The following is a 19,454-nucleotide window of genomic DNA, read 5'->3' as shown; positions in this document are numbered from 1 at the left end:
ATCAATTATAATAAAGTAAGAGAGCTTTCTATATAAGAGCATTCTGGGAATATGTGCATGTCAAGTTGCTTCAGTGTTGTCCGACTCTTTGTGACCTGAGTCCATGGACTGTAGCCTACCAGGCTCCTCTGTCCATGGAATTCTCTAGGCAAGAATACTGCAGTGGGTTGCCATGCCCTCCTCCAGGGGATCTTTCCAACCCAGGGATTGAACCCGTGTCTCCTGTGGCTCCTGCACTGCAGGCGGATTCTTTACGACTGAGCTACCAGGGAAGCCCATTCTGGGAATATTCCTGCACAATACTTCAGGAACTGGGGATTATAGGAACTCTGTACTCTTCTCTACCTCCAATCTCACACCCTCAGACTGTGGTGGGTTAAAGATGGCCACAAATTTTTTTGTGATGAGGTCTATTCCCCCTCCTCTCTCACTGACATAGGCTTGAGTACTGTACTGATTATTCAATAGAATGCAGAGAAAGTGACAATGTGCCAGTTGGGGTGGGCTAGCCTTTTAGAGGAGCTTTCACTTTGGTCTCTGGAAATCTTAAGCTATCTTTATAAGTCCCCCTGCCTTGTTAGACCATATGGAGAGGATTGACGTGACATGGAGAGGGACCAGGCTCCAGGCACAAGTCCTGGCAAGAGGCATGTGAATAAAGCCACCTTAGAACCTTCAAACTGTATCAGCTGCCAGGCAAATATTACTGTGATGCCAATCAGGGCCACATAGAGCAGAAAATCTGCCTTACTGAGTCTTGCTCAAATTTCTCACCCATGAAATTGTGAGACATAGTAAAATGTTTGTTATTTTCAGTCACTAAGTTTTGTTAGGAAGCAGTAAATATCCAGAATGAAACCCTCACATCCAAATGCACAGTGCTGAAAATCTGACCATCTCACTCCTTGAGGGTCTGTCAATGCCTTCCTATTACCTTAGCCCTTTTTGTAAGTCATAAAAGTCCACCTTCACCTGACCTCTACTCACTTCTCTAGCCTTATCTCTAATATAACTCCTGGCCATCACATTACCAATTTGCTAATGGTGCCCAGGCCAGCCTCCAGCATACAATTTCCTGCTTCCATGCCAAGCAAAGATAGCTTATGCTGCTCCCTTGGCCTATCCCTGCCTTCCTCATTCTCTTTATCTAAACTGATCACTTTCCTTCAATATCTTGGGAGTTATATCCTCCTTCCAGAAGTCTTTTCTGACTTCTCCCAGCTCTAGGCCCTGAGAAACTCACAGAAAAAGAATGCAAATAATTCTAGGCATTATCCACTATCTCCTTTTTGCCAGAATAAGCTGACTTCTGCGTCAGTAGGAGAGGGCTTCTGTCCTCAGTCTTGACATGCCCTGGCATCTGTTGAGATAAGCAAATAGCCCGGTGCTTAGGTGTCATCACCCCCACATTAAGCATCTATGGAGATGTCTTTGGCCCAACTGGACTCTTGATATACACTCCATGCCACTTTCCACTTTCATGACTCGTTGTCTCAATTACATAGCCTCTTGGGCCTTCTGTCAGCTAAATTGTGTGCCCTTTTTCGGGGGAGAGGAGCAATTTAACTCTTTGCTTCTGCCCCTCTGGGGCTGCTAGAGATTTAGAAAGGCTGTCTCAGGCTTTCCCTACGTGTGGCACGCTATGTGGTCATCTTTAACTCACCATTGGCACGACCTTGTGCACGAAGAAACATCTACTAGGCTCTTGCCTCCTAGGATTTCATACAGTAACAGGTTCCTGACGGCATCATGAGCCTTCATCATCTTTCCCCATCTTGGAGCCAACCTCAAGGTAAGAGGCATAGCGAAGGACACTTTCTTACACCTTCAGTACCTTGAATTCTCTTGCTTACCCTCATTTATCCACTTCTGTGACCCTCAACTCGGAAAGTCTTTATCTAGTCTGAAGATGGGGATGGATGGGAGCTTGATGTTAGTAGAGGGGCAGTTAAAACTGATCAGCACACACTTTTCCCAAGTCCCTCTGTCTTATAACTGGATCAAGTCTTCTGAACTTGGACGTTAACAGTCTGACAACTTGATTCTCTGCTAATGATGAACTAATTTTTCTAAAGCAATGGGGAAAATTTAGTAAAAGGGGAGTGCAGAGAGAAAAAGCATAATTTGGAATGAATACTAAAATATTGTAAAATACTAGAATAAAGCTTTTAGCTCTTCCAAATCTAGGCTTCCTCTTCTCACATTGTCCCACACAGTCATAGGTGTTGACCTGAATGAAGTCATACTGGATTCACACTGGAATGAAGAGTGTCTACTTCTTTAGTCCAATATCTGCTGTGTGGGTTAAAAGAGGGGAAAGATCAACTAGATGAAAACTTGCTTTCAAGTACCTGCTCCAGGGGGCTTCCCTGGTGGCTCAGCGATAAAGAACCTGCCCGTCAATGCAGGAGACATGGGTTTGATCCCTGTGTTGGGAAGATCCCCTGGAACAGGAAATAGCAACTCACTCTAGTCCAAGGGGTCTACAGTCCATGGAGTTGCAAATGAGTTGGATACGACTTAGCAACTAAACACCACCACCACCTAGGCCAGAGCTTAGAACGGGATATTTTCCCAGGGGTTGATTGACTTGGGACTGAGCCTCAGACGTCATGTAGAAAATTTCCCAGTGACATTCAAGGTAGGCCACACTCTCTATTGTGGTAAATAAAGGGAAACTGAAAAAGCTGCCTAGCACCAGACTTCTTTTGTGGCTCAACCAGTTGTGCATTGTGCAGCTGTGGGAGCGAGGATCCCTGTCACACATCTCTCCCCCTTTGGCTTTCTTCACGTGTTCCTTTCTCTACACTCGATTACCTCTTAACATCATAATCACAAATGTTTTTCCATATCCTGTCTTTTGCTGCGTGTGTGAAGGCAGAACAAGCAATGAAAGAATGAGCAATAGCTCTGAAGTGTTTACCTGGCAGGAGGTGATAAGAAAGCTGTTGTTGTTTGTTATTTAGTCTTCCAGTCATGTCTGACTCTTTTGCAACCCCATGGATTGGTATTTTTCAGGCAAGAATACTGGAATGGATTGCCATTTCCTCTTCCAGGGTGTCTTCCTGAGTTAGAGATGGAACCTGCATCTCCTGCTCGCATCTCCTGCATTGCAGGCAGATTCTTCACCTCTGAGCCACCAGGGAATATCTTTAAATCTCTCTAATGACTAGCTTGTTGTTTTTTTGTTTAGTCACTAAGTTGTGTCTGACTCTTTTTTGAGATGAAAAAGTACAGATGAACTAAATAACCCAACCTGAAATGCAGAAAGCTATTCTAAACCATTTAGACTGTGATTTTGATTTTTTTTTTTTGAAAAAGGTAATTTTTTTCTAGGTAGAAATACTTTATGCTGCATTCTATAACTGATCAGAAACAAATTTTCAATGCCTGAATAACAAGGGTAATCATAACAGTGACCATTTTCTTGAGCATAGCTATGTGACAGGAACTCACCATATTAGGTACTTTATATCCCAATTAATCTTTGCAATAAACCAATGTGGAAACTGTTGTCATTTCCATTTTATATATCAGAAAGCAAAAGCTCTGAGAGTTCAAACAACTGGCCGTGGACACACAGAACTTTATTTGTGGAGACTGAAACCTGAGTCTGTTTTGCTGAAAGTCTATTATTTCATGCTGCTGCATTGTCACCTCACTACATGTCTCACAAATGCTTTCTAATGATTTTCATTATTTTGAGCTGCTGTGCGTGCTCTGTCACTTCAGTCACGTCCGACTGTTTGTGACCCCATGGACTGTAGCCCCCCAGGCTCCTCTGTCCAAGGTTTTCTCCAGGCAAGAATACTGGAGTGGCTTGCCATTTCCTCCTTCAGAGGATCTTCCTGACCCAGGGGTGGAACCCGTGTCTCCTGCATTGCAGGCAGATTTTTACCACTGAGCCACCAGGGGAAACCGTTTTGAGCTTATCAAATTGTATTGAGAGAGGCTTTGGAGAAAAGTCTTTTCTAGCCACAAAGTTTTGTCATGTTGCTCCTTCTAATTCAGGGATGTCATGGCACTAATTTCTATGAGTAAGGTTTACTATGTGTGAAAATCAAAGTGATAATAACAAACATTTAGTGCTTACTATGCACTAGACATTTTCCTAAGTGCTTTATATCTTAATTCTCAATTCTCATGACAAGTCTATGAAATTGGTATGGTTATTATCTCTGTTTTAGAAATGGGAAAACCGAGGGACTTCCCTGGTAGTCTGGTGGCTAAGACTCCATGCTCCTGATGCAGGGGGCCAGGGTTCCATTCCTGGCCAGGGAACTAGATCCCAAATCCCACAACTAAGAGTTTGCATGCTACAACTAAGACCTGGGGCAGCCATTAAATAAATATTAAAAAAAGAAAAAGACTGAGTCTCAGTGGTGAAGCAATTTTCCCAAGATCTCACTGCTGCTAAATGGAGAATCTGGGACTTGAATCCTGAGACTGTGTTCTTGAACACTCTGGAAACAGCTATTTATAAATTATAGTGTATAAAGTTATTTAAGTGAAATCGCTCAGTCGTGTCCAACTCTTTGTGACCCCGTGGACTGTAGCCCACCAGGCTCCTCCGTCCATGGGATTCTCCAGGCAAGAATACTGGAATAGGTTGCCATTTCCTTCTCCAGGGGATCTTCCCAGCCCAGGAATCAAACCCAGGTCTCCTGCATTACAGGCAGATGCTTTAACCTCTGAGCTACCAGGGAAGCCCTTAAAATATGTAGTCAGCATCAATGTCTAGATCAGCTAGGGCTCCTTATCCTGTAAATAACAGAATAACCCAGTACTACTTCTGAGAGAAGTCCAGAGGCTCCAGGAAAACTGATCCAATGGCTCAAATGTTGGCACCACGGATATGTCTTCTCTCTTATCTCGCTACTCTGCTTCCATGGTATAGATAGAGCCTTGGGCTCTACGAAGCGGTCACCTGAGACATTACATGTTTTCATCCTGTGGTGACAAAATACGTGCAAAAGTTCGAAAGTTAACATTACTACACCATTTTAATGGGGAAAGAGTGAAAGCTTGCCTTTCCCCAAAGCTCTGGCAAACATCTCCTCATGTCTAATTGGCTCTAATTAGGTTGCATGTCCACACATAAACCATGACCAAGAGAATGAGCTAAACTGATTAGTTTCAGTTCGCTGGGTCCCACTTATGTAGTTCACACAAGAGACATGTCTAAGAATGAGAGGATGGTTCCCCAAAGCAAATGCAGGGGGTTATTTCATGGAGGGGGAATATATGCTGGGCAGGAAATGGCAATTGCCAATGACACCCATGCTCCTACAGCTGAGAATTATTCATATTTTCTAAGAATATTTTTACTTCCATATACTTTTTGTTTCTTCATCCTACCGTTATAGCCCAAGCAATTTCCTGTATTGTTAGAAGCTCATTCTACTGACTACACTCATCATGTGTTTATTAGCTCTCAGAGATCTTCAAATAAATCCCTCTGATATAGATACTAACAATAGACATAGCTGGAGGGCATACGTATTAGTCGGTCATGTCCAGCTCTTTGTGACTTCATGGACTATAGTCCACCAGGCTCCACTGTCCATGGGATTCTCCAGACAAGAACACCAGAGTGGGTTGCCATGCCCTCCTCCAGGGAATCTTCCTGACCCAGGGATCGAATTCAAATCTCCTGCATCTCCTGCATTGCAGGTGGATTTTTTATCACTAGTGCCAGTTGGGAAGCCCGCCTGGAAGGTATAGTAATTTCAAATTAGCCTGGGTGTGGTCTTGGAAAAAGGCAGCTGCCTGGCTGCTCCCAACTACTCTTTTTTTTTTTTTTTAAACTGAAGTACAGTTGATTTACAATGTTGTTCCAGTCTCTGTTATACATCAAAGTGACTCAGTTTTATACACACACATATATTTTAAAGTATTCTTTTCAATTATAATTTATCCCAGGAGGTTGGATGTGGTTCCCTGTGGTAGAAGGACCTTGTTGATATACATTCTAAATGTAATAGTTTGCATTTATTAACTTCAATTCCTAGTTCATGTCTCTCCCTCTCCCCTGCCTTGGCAACCACAAGTTTCTATGTCTGTGAGCCTGTTTCTCTTTCATAGATAGGTTCATCTGTACCATATTTTAGATTCTACACATGAGCGATATCATATGGTATTTGTCTTTCTCTTTCTGACTTACCTCATTTAGTATGATAATCTCTAGTTGCATCCATGTTGTTGCAAATGGCATTGTTTTCCTTTTTTATGACTGAGTAGTATTCCACTGTGTATATGTACCGCATCTTCTTTATCCCCTCATCTGTCCATGGACATTTAGGTTGTTTCTGTTGACTATTGTGAATAGTGCTGCTATGAACACACTAGGGTGCATGTCTTTTTTTTGAATTATAGTTTGGCCTGTGTATATACCCAAGAGTGGGATTATTGGATCATACGGTAATTCTATTTTTAGTTTTCTGAGGCAACTCCGTACTGTTTTCCATAGTGGCTGCACCAATTTACATTCCTACCAATTTACATTCCTTCCTACAGGGTAGGAAGGTTTCCTTTTCTCCACACCCTCTCCAGCATTTGCATTTGTAGACTTTTTAATGATGGCCATTCTGACTGCTATGAGTTGGTACCTCATTGCAGTTTTTATTAGTATTTCTCTAATAATTAGTGATGTCAAGTATCTTTTCATGTGACTACTACCATCCGTATGTCTTCTTTTGCTCCCCACTACTCTTGCCTCTCCTACAGCCAAGCTTCAAGTCCCTCTTTGCATGGCTTTTGGGGTTTGGTTTGTGAGGGGAGAGGATGAGGAGAATGTAGGTTCTAACTTCCCAGCAGTATTCAGCCTCTTTTGCTTCGTCACCATTATCCCCAACGGAAAAAAACTGTAGACACCAACATATGCTTCTTCATGACCTGAGAAACTCTATAGCTTGAGTAAAAAGACCAAACAGTGTGGAGAAATTAATTAGAATTACGGCAAGTTATGGGTGGAAGGAGCTTCCACTGCATGACTCTGAAAAGCCCCAGCATGGCCCTGGCATCAGTCTCTGAAGACATACAGTATCGCCTCTGTGTCAGGTGTTTTTCACTTTGGTTGGATTTTCACTTGCAAGAGGGCCAATTTCTCTTGGATTTGGACAGAATATTTTAGATCCTGAATTTGTGGGTCCACACTCATTTGTGCTTTTCCCAAGTAGAATAGGCAGGTTGAACTTGTGGATTAACAGTCAGTATGTGCCAAACAAAATATTTTCTTCTTTGAGGCATGTAACAAGTTCCAATATTCTACTTGGACCTTTCACACATAAGGAAATAGGTCACATCATTAACACTGCCTTGGCGGGGGTTGGGGGTGGGTTATATGATAGTATTTGTAAAGCTAACATTCTAGAAGAGTGGGAACTATACAAATATGGAGAACTATTAATCAGTGTTTTGTGCTCTCAGATGACTTGACGCTTTGTGTGTTAGTCTCTAAGCAAAGTTTATAGTGATCACATTATGTGTGATGGTGCAAGGCACTGGCCAAGCAGTGGGCAGCTATTGGCTCTGATTTCTGTTCTGCTGGGCCTGGATAGAAGCAACCAGTTAGGTGAAGAGAGGTAGACAAATGCCTCTCACTCACATGAGGGGCAATTAGTAATGATTTGGTGTTTATATTATGGGTCTGAGAAGAGACAGAAGACCAAACAGCTCTACCACTTCTCAGATCTAGTAACTTTAGGCAAGTCACTAACTTTAGGAAGGTTTCATCTGAACCTCTATTTCCTCATCTGTAAAATGGGAATATAATCTCTTTCCATAAGTTATTATGGCCATATAGAGAACAGTATGGAGGTTCCTTAAAAAACTATAAATAGAAATACCATGTGATCCAACAATCACACTCTTGGGTATATATCTGGAGAAAACCATAATTCAAAAAGATATGTGCAACATTCATTGCAACACTCTTTACAGTAGCCCAGACATGGAAGTAACCTAAATGTCTATCAATAGAAGAATGAATTGAGAAGATGTGGTACATATGTACAATGGAATTTTACTCAGCCATAAAAAAGAATGAAATAATGCCATTTGCAGCACCATGGATGGGTTTAGGGAGTATCATACTAAGTGAACTATGTCAGACAGAGAAAGACAAATATCATATGATATCACTTATGTGTGAAATCTGGGCTTCCCTGGTAGCTCAGCTGGTAAAGAATCCGCCTGCAATGAAGGAGACCCTGGTTTGATTCCTGGGTCAGAAAGATCCACTGCAGAAGGGACAGGCTACCCACTCCAGTATTCTTGGGCTTCCCTGGTGTCTCAGCTGGTAAAGAATCCGCCTGCCATGTGGGAGACCTGGGTTCGATCCCTGAGTTGGGAAGATCCCCTGGAGAAGAGAATGGCTACCCACTCTAGTATTCTGGCCTGGAGAATTCCATGGACTATATAGTCCATGGGGTCGCAAAGAGTTGGACACAACTGAGCAACTTTCACTTTCACTTTCATATGTGAAATGTGAAAAATTATACAGATGAACTTGTTTACAAGCCAGAAACTGACTCGGAGATCCCCAAATCAAATTTATGGTTGCCAAAAGGGAAACTTTGGGAGAAGTGATAATTTAGGAGATCAGGATTAACATATCAGATCAGATCAGATCAGTCACTCCGTCGTGTCCGACTCTTTGCAACCCCATGAATTGCAGCACGCCAGGCCTCCCTGTCCATCACCAACTCCCGGAGTTCACTCAGACTCACTCCCATCGAGTCAGTGATGTCATCCAGCCATCTCATCCTCTGTCATCCCCTTCTCCTCCTGCCCCCAATCCCTCCCAGCATCAGAGTCTTTTCCAATGAGTCAACTCTTTGCATGAAGTGGCCAAAGTACTGAAGTTTCAGCTTTAGCATCATTCCTTCCAAAGAAATCCCAGGGCTGATCACCTTCAGAATGGACTGGTTGGATCTCCTTGCAGTCCAAGGCACTGTCAAGAGTCTTCTCCAACACCACAGTTCAAAAGCATCAATTCTTCGGCACTCAGCCTTCTTCACAGTCCAACTCTCACATCCATACGTGACCACAGGAAAAACCATAGCCTTGACTAGACGAACCTTTGTTGGCAAAGTAATGTCTCTGCTTTTGAATATGCAGGTTGGTCACAACAATATCTAGGTTGGTCATAACCTTCCTTCCAAGGAGTAAGCATCTTTTAATTTCATGGCTGCAGTCACCATCGGTAGTGATTTTGGAGCCCAGAAAAATAAAGTCTGACACTGTTTCCACTGTTTCCCCATCTATTTCCCATGAAGTGGTGGGACCAGATGCCATGATCTTCGTTATACACACTACTATATATAAAATAGATAACTAGTAAGAACCTTGGAGAAGGCAATGGCACCCCACTCCAGTACTCTTGCCTGGAGAATTCCATGGATGCAGGAGCCTGGTAGGCTGCAGTCCTTGGGGTCACTAAAAGTCGGACAAGACTGAGTGACTTCACTTTCACTTCTCACTTCATGCATTGGAGAAGGAAATGGCAACCCACTCCAGTGTTCTTGCCTGGAGAATCCCAGGGATGGGGGAGCCTGGTGGGCTGCCGTCTATGGGGTCGCACAGAGTCGGACACGACTGAAGTGACTTAGCAGCAGCAGCAGTAAGAACCTACTGCAGAGCACAGGAAACTACTCAGTATTTTCTAATAACTTCTATGAGAAAAGAATCTGAAGAAGAATGAGTTTGCATATATATGGGGCTTCCCTGGTGGCTCAGACAGTAAAGAATCTGCCTGCAATGTGGGAGACATGGGTTCAATCCCTGGGTTGGGAAGATCCCCTGGAATAGGGCATGGCTACCCACTCCACTATTTTTGCCTGGAGAATTCCATGGACAGAGGAGCCTGGTAGGCCACAGTCTATGGGGTCACAAAGAGTTGGACAGGATTGAGCGACTAACATTTTCACTTTTTTCACCATATTATATATATATATATATATATATATACACACACACACACATAATTTGCTTTGCTGCATACCTGAAACTAACACATTGTAAATCAACCATATTAAAAAAATTATGAAAATAAAAGTTATTATGAAATCTAAATCAGATTGTATATGTAAAGTTGACTTATGTGGAAAAATATAAATGTTAAGGTGTGTTATTATTGTCATTAAAATTATTATTAAGTTTAACCATTCAAACACTTGCATATTGAATAGTGAACTGTGATAGCTTGGTAGAGATCTGTGGCTTAGGGTCTCAAAATAACAACAAAAACATAAATGTTGGTAATAGTCTCCCATTTTATAAAAACAAACAAATATCTATCCTGATTTTACACATAGACACACAGACACACACACACACACACTGCAATTTGTTTACTTGGTGCCCTTGGTAATGATGTGGTAGTGTAGTTTTTTTTTTTTTTTTTTAATGTTTCTAGTTTTTGCCACCCATTTGCAAAGTAGTCAAGGCAGGATTCTTTCAAATTCCAGGATCATTAACTTTTAAGAATTGGTAAATACCCCAGAAATTTGACTGTACATCCAATCTTATTTCACAAATGAGAAAATTGGGACCTGCTCTGCTTCTAATTAGACCGTGGTTCAAATAAATCGTTAATGGCAGAATTGGGATGATAACCCACAGCCTTAGGCTCTTTCCATTGTCCCAGGTAGGTAAGTAAAGGACCCATTGACGCAGAGCAGTGTGGGTCTGATGTTAAACCCTCAAGTGATCCCATTACATGGAGATACAGAGTCTTTTGTCTATAAATAAATGAGAGTTTTGAGTAACTGGCTGAGCCTGATAGAGGTCAGAGATAGATTGTTCTGATATCATATATTACATCATCTTAAGGATATTGTTTAGGAAACACTGCTGTGTCTATGGGGTCGCACAGAGTCGGACACGATTGAAGCGACTTACCAGCAGCAGCAGCAGCAGCAGCCATAGCATAATTCTTGTTAATTGCTTAGGATAAGAAATTATGCCCACCATTATGAGTTAACCATGCATTATGTGACAGGTATTCTACTTAAGGTAACTTTATCTTTCCACCAATCTGGAAAGTTGATACTAGTTTCCCATTTTACTGAAATCAAAGCTCAGAGAGACTAGGGAGCTTATTCAAGGTGACAGATCTAGTAAATGTCAGACCCAGGATTCTAAGCCAAGTCGGTAAGGCAATGAAACCTAGGTTCTTTATACCACTTAGTATGGACGACTCAGGGACAAAGACTGATTGTCTCATTGATGGCCATATCTTTAGTTCCTAGCTAATTTGAAAACAAAACTTCTGCCCCCAAAATTAGTTGTCCTAAAGCAGAGTTTCTTGCTTAACACAATTCACACTGTTAAAATTCCCTACTTCAAATAAGTGCTTGGAATGTTCCTCGTTACAGTGAATTCACACTGCGCTGACCCCAACTCTCCAAATCTTTCCAAACACTTCACGTTCCTGCCTGGAATTTGAAGGGAAGGAAAAGAATCATTATACCTAGTCACATATGGAAACTTTGGTTTGAATAAACACAAGAAGTAGAGATTTGGGCAAACACTCAAGTTAAATAGGATTTGATTACAGCTTAGGGTTAAAACACAACACAGACTATACAGTCCATGGAGTTCTCCAGGCCAGAATACTGGAGTGGGTAGCCATTCCCTTCTCCAGGGGATCTTCCCAACCCAGGGGTTGAACTCAGATTTCTTACATTGCAGGTGGATTCTTTACCAATTGAGCCACAAGGGAAGCCCTAAAACATGACATTAGACACTTTTTGGATAACTAACTGAACAGACCTGACCCTTGTGTTTCCTGGGAGCAGTACACATACTTGAGTACTGAGCAAAAGATCCTGGAGAGGAAGGTAAGAAAGCTTTTACTATTCTACAATTTGACTTCAATTACCTTACATGTAGAACATACGCATTATGCTTTCCTTTGGAAAACCTCATCCCATGTGACAGGCATATGGGCCGTGAAGTGGGTGGGCAAATGACCAAGGGTCAGAACATCTCTGAGCCCTGGCTCTGTAACTTCCTGACTGTTCAGCTTTTGGAAGAGAAATTCACACAATCTCTCTGAATTTCACTTTCCTAATGGGTAACATGGGACTAACAAAGGCTGCGCCTGGGTACTGCACAGGGATGGTGTGACGGCCAAATGAGACAAAGACCACGAAGAGCTAAGGAGATGTAGGGAGTTAGTAGCAACTGCAGAACTTCCTTGCTTTGTGCATGGCTTCTGGGAGAGGGTAGTGGGTGGGGAGGGGGGGAGGGGGTGGAAGTGTGGTGCTAAGGAGGACATTGGTAGTGTTTACATTCAGATGTTAAACCACAGCCAAGCCTGCTCTCTCTACTGCATGTGAGACTCCAGTTCCTCTCTGCACTGTTCACTCACTGCCTTGTCTGTGAACAGGGAAGTACTAGACCCTTCACATCCCACAACCACAAAGAGCAGGGAAGCCAGCGCTGAGCCACAGAGAGGTTGGGTTCCTAACAATAACTGCTATCTACTATGTGTCAGGCATGATGCCAAGGATTTTACGTACATGATCTTATGTATTGTGCATGTCAGAACATGAGATAGGTATGAGTATTATCCCATTTTATAGACGAGGAAACTGAGAGTCAGAGCAGTCAAATGACTTGCCCAAGATTATAAGCAGACAGCGGTCTTCATTGAGAGTTTAATCCAGGTAGTCTGACTCTAAAACCCACATCCTCAAACACTGAGATGTACTGTCTTCTTAGAAGCCCAAGTAATCTCTACCTTCTCACACCCTTAGCTTCCTGCCACCAAACAAAACCTCACTGGTGGGATCCAGATTCTGAAGAAAGCAAAAGCAGAGAAGGGGGTTGGGTGCTAATGATGATCTAGAAACTGCATTTCTTACTCACCATGTAGAGCTGCATCAGCGCAGTGAAGTCCTGTCCTGGAAGGGTGACCAAGCATTTATCTGGTTACCTGTGTCTTTTTGCTGCTGGAGATTCTGGCTAATAGGCGTCATAAAGTTGTCTAACCCTAGGTTTGGGCCACCACAGGATTAGCATTGTAATTAAGTCAGGGTTTTTCTTTGTTTGGCTGTGCTGGGTCTTGTGGTACACACGGGCTTCTCTCGGTGTGGAGCATGGCTCTAGAGTGCCAGGGCTGAGTAGTTGCAGTGTGCAGGCCTCTCCAGTTGTGGCTTATGGGCTTAGTTATGGCATGTGGGATCTTGGTTCCCCGACCAGGGATAGAACCCGTGACGCCTGCATTGGATGGTGGATTCTCAACCACTGGACCACTAGGGAAGTCGCAAGGCAGGGTTTGATGATGTGGACATAAACCAAGGAATGTCTGTGACCTGGAGATGGGGAACAGTTGCTAACAACAACAATTGTGACAGCAACTGGTGCACACCAACTTTTACCTCCATGGACCAATGGAATCACCATCTGTAGGAAATATTTCCTGAGCATGGCTGGAATGCCACACACAAAGCCAGGTGCCAGGGACTTATAGATAATAAGGCACTTAAACCTAAAAGAAAGTGATAGAAGATAGCATATGATGAAGACAAATCAGTGGCTCAGAAAGTAAGTGGATTCTAAAGACAATTTGGGGTGGGGAAGTCAGGATGAACTTTATGAAGGAGGGAGTGAACTGGACTTTGAAAGAGGAATGAAATCTGACTATGTGAAAATGGGTGGGGATTGAAGGGAGAAAGGTGAGAAAGGATGGCATTGTGGGAGAAGGTTTAGTGCCAAGGTAGGTTCAAGAAAAGTGGGAATGAGCACTAGTGTGTAAGGATGCTTTCTGCTCATTGGGCCAGAAATGGCTTCCACGCATTAATTCTTTAACATAGTCCAGAAGTTGGAGGGGCTTCTGGATGGCTTTATCCAGCAACTAAACAGTGCCAGATTTTCACGTCTCTGCTCTGCAGTTCCCAGTGTCACATTTAACAGTCAGGCAATAGATTTCCTTGTTCATATCCAACAAAAGAATGATTGATTTATCTTTACCCAAAATCTCAAACTAACCTGTTAACTGGCTTTAGGCCTGTCTGTTCCTAAACCCATCATTGAAGGAAATTGAATATTATGAATGGCTTGTATCAGTGGATCTCAAACCTCAATCTGTATTGGACTCACCTGGAGGGCTTATACAAACACGTATTGCCACCCTGTTCTCCCTCAGAGTTTCTGGCTCAGTGGGTCTTGGGTTGGAATTTACATTTCTAACAAGTTGCTGTACGATTAATACTACTTGGTCTGGAACCACACTTTGGGGAGCACTATCTTAGAATGATTATTCATATTGGGGGTGAAGTGGAGGTTGGGGCCTCAATCACAATGTCTCCTATGGATATGGCCACTGAATGCACTCGTTCATCTGGCATACAGTTCCTGTTTACGTCTGTTAAGCCAGTGTGATTATGTCTCCTTTACTCTCAAAAGTGCCCTGGTCACTTTCACATGTAAACTGTATGATTATCTGACTATAAGATATAGTCATATATATATATATATATATAAGATATAGTCAGATATATCTGACTGGCACTGTTTAGTTGCTGGATGAAGCCATTATCTGAAGATGGAGACCTTTCCCTACAAGTGAGCCCAGGCTAGGATCTATCAGGAAACTATGTATTCCAACTGGGAAATCTCTTATTTGTCCTGTATCCAACGATGTAAAGGAGGGGGAAAATCCAACAGTATCAACCATATTTTATACTATTGGGTCCTGACTGATGTGTGGTAGGAGCATTGCTCTTAATTTATTAGGAAACTATCCTCTATTCCGGAGAAGGCAATGGCACCCCCAATCCAGTACTCTTGCCTGGAAAATCCCATGGACGGAGGAAACTGGTGGGCTGCAGTCCATGGGGTTGCTAAGAGTCGGGCACGACAGAGCGACTTCACTTTCACTTTTCACTTTCATGCATTGGAGAAGGAAATGGCAATCCACTCCAGTGTTCTTGCCTGGAGAACCCCAGGGAAGGGGGAGCCTGGTGGGCTGCCGTCTATGGGGTCGCACAGAGTCGGACACGACTGAAGTGACTTAGCAGCAGCAGCAGCATCCTCTATTCATAAAATAAATATAGCTTTTGATACTCTTTTTGCTTAATGTTCTTAACAGTATAACTCATTTTATTAAGCTACATGGTTCAGTTGTGTCCAACTCTTTGAGGCCCAATGGACTGAGGCCCACCAGGCTCCTCTGTCTATGGGGATTCTCCAGGCAAGAATACTGAAGTGGGTTGCCATGCCCTCCTCCAGGGGATCTTCCCAACCCAAGGATCAAACCCGAGTCTCTTTATGTCTGCTGCATTGGCAGGTGGACTCTTTACCACTTTACTAAGCTGTAAGCCATCAATTGCAAATAACTCATTTAATGTCTCATGTTTATTGACTTATAATTTTTATGAAAATGTGAAACATGTATATTAATCTAAAATATTCTATTTTAAAAACTTTGACCATAATGCAGTTCACAGTAAAACAGAGTTCAGAATTAATAAATAGTGTTAGTTGCCAAGTACTTCTGATTCATCCAGAACTAAAAATTTTTGTTGAAAATTTATTACATCTGGCAGTCATAGTAGGAGGCCATGTAATTTCTGGAAGAAAAGCAATGAAAGAATATTCCTGTTTTTCTTTCTTAATCTAGTACACTTTTCTTAGTTTTTTCTACCTAAAGGTTACCAAGACTAGGTTTGGAATGATCTTACATATCAGATAGCTCCCACCTTATTCATAAAATCAGATTTAACCTCGTGAGTTTCTTAAGAAACTGATAGCAAGCAGTGTTTGGGGTGCAGCTTAAGAGTTTACTTAAACCACTTCCTTCAAACCCCACACAAAATCATAAATTCAAGCAAAATCTAGATGAGACTCATAGATATCTCATTGCTCTTTGCAAAACCAAGAATTGTGAAATTTTATTTAATTCAAAATTGTTTGAATTGTGTTGTTCCAAGCCTTTTACTAGACTTTTCTTCTTATGCCAATGTAGCCACTTATGGTTTCAACTCTTTGAGAGGAAGACAACTTGGGGTGAAACTAGTAAAACAGCAATATTATAAAAGTTTAAAGAAGGTAGAAGTTTTGAGTTGGAGAGAGCCTAGCAGTCTTCTTCTCTAAACTGCTGATCGTTTAGGAGTCCCCTCTCTAACATCACTGGGAAAATGGTTCTTTAAACTGAGTTACTGCTTCCAGTGATAGGAAGGCCACAGTCTCAAAGGGTGGGGGATTGGTTTCACTGTTGAAAAGTTTTGCTAGAAAGTTTTCTTACAGTGAGTTACAACTGTGTTGTGCTGTGCTTAGTCGCTCAGTCATATCTGACTCTTTTGACCCCATGGACTGCAGCCCTCCAGGCTCCTCTATACATGGGAATTCTCTAGACAAGAATACTAGAGTGGGTTGCCATGCCCTCCTCCAAGGGATCTTCCCAACCTAGGTCTCCTGCATAACAGGTGGATTCTTTATTACCTGAGCCACCAGGGAAGCCCAAGAATACTGGAATTGGTATCCCTTTCTCCAGGGGATCTTCCCAACCCAGGAATTGAACTGGGGTCTCCTGAATTGCAGGTGGACTCTTTACCAGCTGAGCTACCAGGGAAGCCCCAAATGGGGTGATAAGAGTGGCATTCTAATGTAATAGGACTAGTGGTCTTATAAGGAGAGAGGAAGAAAGAGCTTTCTCTCCATTGCATGCATTGAATGAGAAAAGGCCATGTGGGGACGCAGTGAGAAGACAGCCATCTGCAAGCCACAAGGAGAGCTCTCAACAGAAACTGAATAGACTGGCACTTTGATCTTGAACTTCTAGCCTCCAGAACTGTAAGAAATCAATTTCTGCATTTAAGTCACTCAGTCTACAGTATTTTGTGGCTTCCCAAGTAGCGCTAGTGGTAAAGAACCAATGAAAGAGACATAAGAGACACAGGTTCAATCCCTAGGTCGGGAAGACCCCCCTGGAGGAGGAAATGGTAACTCACTCCAGTATTCTTGCTTGGAGAATCTGATGCCAGAGGTGCCTGTTGGGCTAGAGTCCATAGGATCCCAAAGAGTCAAACACAACTGAAGCAACTTAGCACACACACACTAGAGTATTTTGTTATAGTGACCTGAGCTGACGAAGATATGCTGTACAGACTGCCTTTTCAATACCAGAGGTCTCAGCTATCCTAACACAGTCTTTAAAATGAAGATTCACCATGAGTTCTATTTTACCTAATTTCTGTGCAGCTTGGGTCTGTCTCATTAAAATAAAGTTGTCTAAAAATGAACATAGAATATTCTAAATTCATTCTGACCAGTGAAGTATACATTAAAACATTATTTTCTTTATGCTAGATTGCATGTATTATTGTGGGCCATACAAACGTTGGTTTTGGGTTTTCAGGAACACATTATTTACAACTTAAATTTGTGGCCACCTAAAATCTGCATATTTTTAAAAGTGAGCTTCTTTCTGGGTCCTGTAATCGAATAGGCTCATACCAAGTATGAGATCATATGAAGAAAAATGTAGAAGTTTAAAGAAAAGTGACTCAGTTGACCCTTGAACAACACAGGTTTAAACATTTTCACCCTTCCCACAATAAATAGCACTACATGATCTTCAGTTGATTGAATCTGTGAATGTGGAAATTTGGATGCGGAAGGCTGACTAGAAAGGTAAATTCAGATATCTGAGTGCATGGGTGTCCCTAACCTCCTCATTTTTCAATGGTCAATGGGATTTCACCATATAGCTGTGAATTCCAAGAGCCAATTGGTTTACATAACATGTAAGTCAGTTATATAGTATGTTGGAAAGGGCTAAATTCTATGGAAAACAAGAGAAAGGAAAGCAGAGTAGGAGTTCTGGGGATTACATTCTTCTGGTCAGAGCACAGCAAGAAGCACATGTTCATTAACATGGTTGTTAACTTTTTCTGTTTCTGTTGCCTCAAACTCAGCCATGAATAAATTGATCACTTTGGAAATTTATTATGTATTTCACATATTTAATATCTCTAATGCAGGTTTGTTGTAGACTTTGGTAATTAATTCAGCTTAGGAAATAGTCACTGAGGTATTCATTTAGAGTAACAACTTGTGATTTTATTTATTAGTGATATATCTGATTTTGAAATGCCTTCATTTAGTCAACTGACCCATCATCCATCATTTAGTCAACAAATATTTATGGACTGCTTGTTATGCAGAAGGTTGAATTATATGTACATGTATTAAAGTTATAATTAAAGAATTACAAACTCTAGAATTCCTGGATATTTATAAAGGTAGAATTAGGTGTCTAGAAATATTGTGAAATTAAAAAATGGAAGTATGTTCTAATGCAAAGAATATAGCTGAGGGATGTGAAAGTTGGACTGTGAAGAAAGCTGAGTACCAAAGAATTGATGCTTTTGAACTGTAGTGTTGGAGAAGATTCTTGAGAGTCCCTTGGACTGCAAGGAGATCCAACCAGTCGTGGGTGTTCATTGGAAGGACTGATGCTAAAGCTGAAACTCCAATACTTTGGCCACCTCATGTGAAGAGTTGACTCATTGGAAAAGACTCTGATGCTGGGAGGGATTGGGGGCAGGAGGAGAAGGGGATGACAGAGGATGAGATGGCTGGATGGCATCACTGACTCAATGGACAGGAGTTTGGGTGAACTCTGGGAGTTGGTGATGGACAGGGAGGCCTGGTGTGCTGCAATTCGTGGGGTCGCAAAGAGTCGGACACGACTGAGCGACTGAACTGAACTGATGAGTATTTTTCATTTTTTTGTTTTTACCATTGTGTAAGTCCAGTGTTCTTGCCTGGAGAATCCCAGTGACAGAGGAGCCTGGTGGGAGGCCATCTATGGGGTCGCATAGAGTCGGACATGACTGAACCGACTTAGCAGCAGCAGTAAGAACATGTTGGTTGGTCTTAAAATACGTCCTCTGGTAGATAGATTAGCATGCTTTCCTCATTGTATATGTGGGGAAACTTGAAACACCATGAAGATAGGTATCTTGCACTTAGTCACTCCGGCAGTGTTAGAATGGCAATGGGAAACTGTAGATTTCAGGGTCACTGTCTAGCAACATCTGATTTTGAGTCAGTTAGTGTAAGAGGTCACGTAGCTTTGCCTCCAAGTGTCTCTGGGAGCCAGGGGCCTTTCACTGTAACACTCATTCTGACCTCCCCTGTTTCTGGGGTCCACATTCTCAGTGTCAAAAGGCCTCAGGTAGCAGCAGTTCTCAGGATACTCCAGGTCATCTCTCTTAGCCAATGGGGCCCAGCCTTCCCTCTAGTCCAGATATCAGCAGATACAGAAGGAGGGTGTAGGGGTGAAAGTGGGGCAGGAGGAAAGGCCAGAAGAAGGAAGCAATCATGTTTATTCCAGTTCCTTTATCTTACTGCTACTCCCAGCTTGTAACTTATCCTTCTTCTAATCAATTATAGGAACAACAACAAAAAAACAGGAAAATGAGAATCATAAAAGAATC

The sequence above is a fragment of the Bos javanicus genome, chromosome 20, assembly GCF_032452875.1.
Source record: "Bos javanicus breed banteng chromosome 20, ARS-OSU_banteng_1.0, whole genome shotgun sequence".
NCBI classification, from domain to species: Eukaryota; Metazoa; Chordata; class Mammalia; order Artiodactyla; family Bovidae; genus Bos; species Bos javanicus.
The sequence above is the reverse complement of the archived record's forward strand: the minus strand, read 5'-3'. Positions refer to the sequence as shown.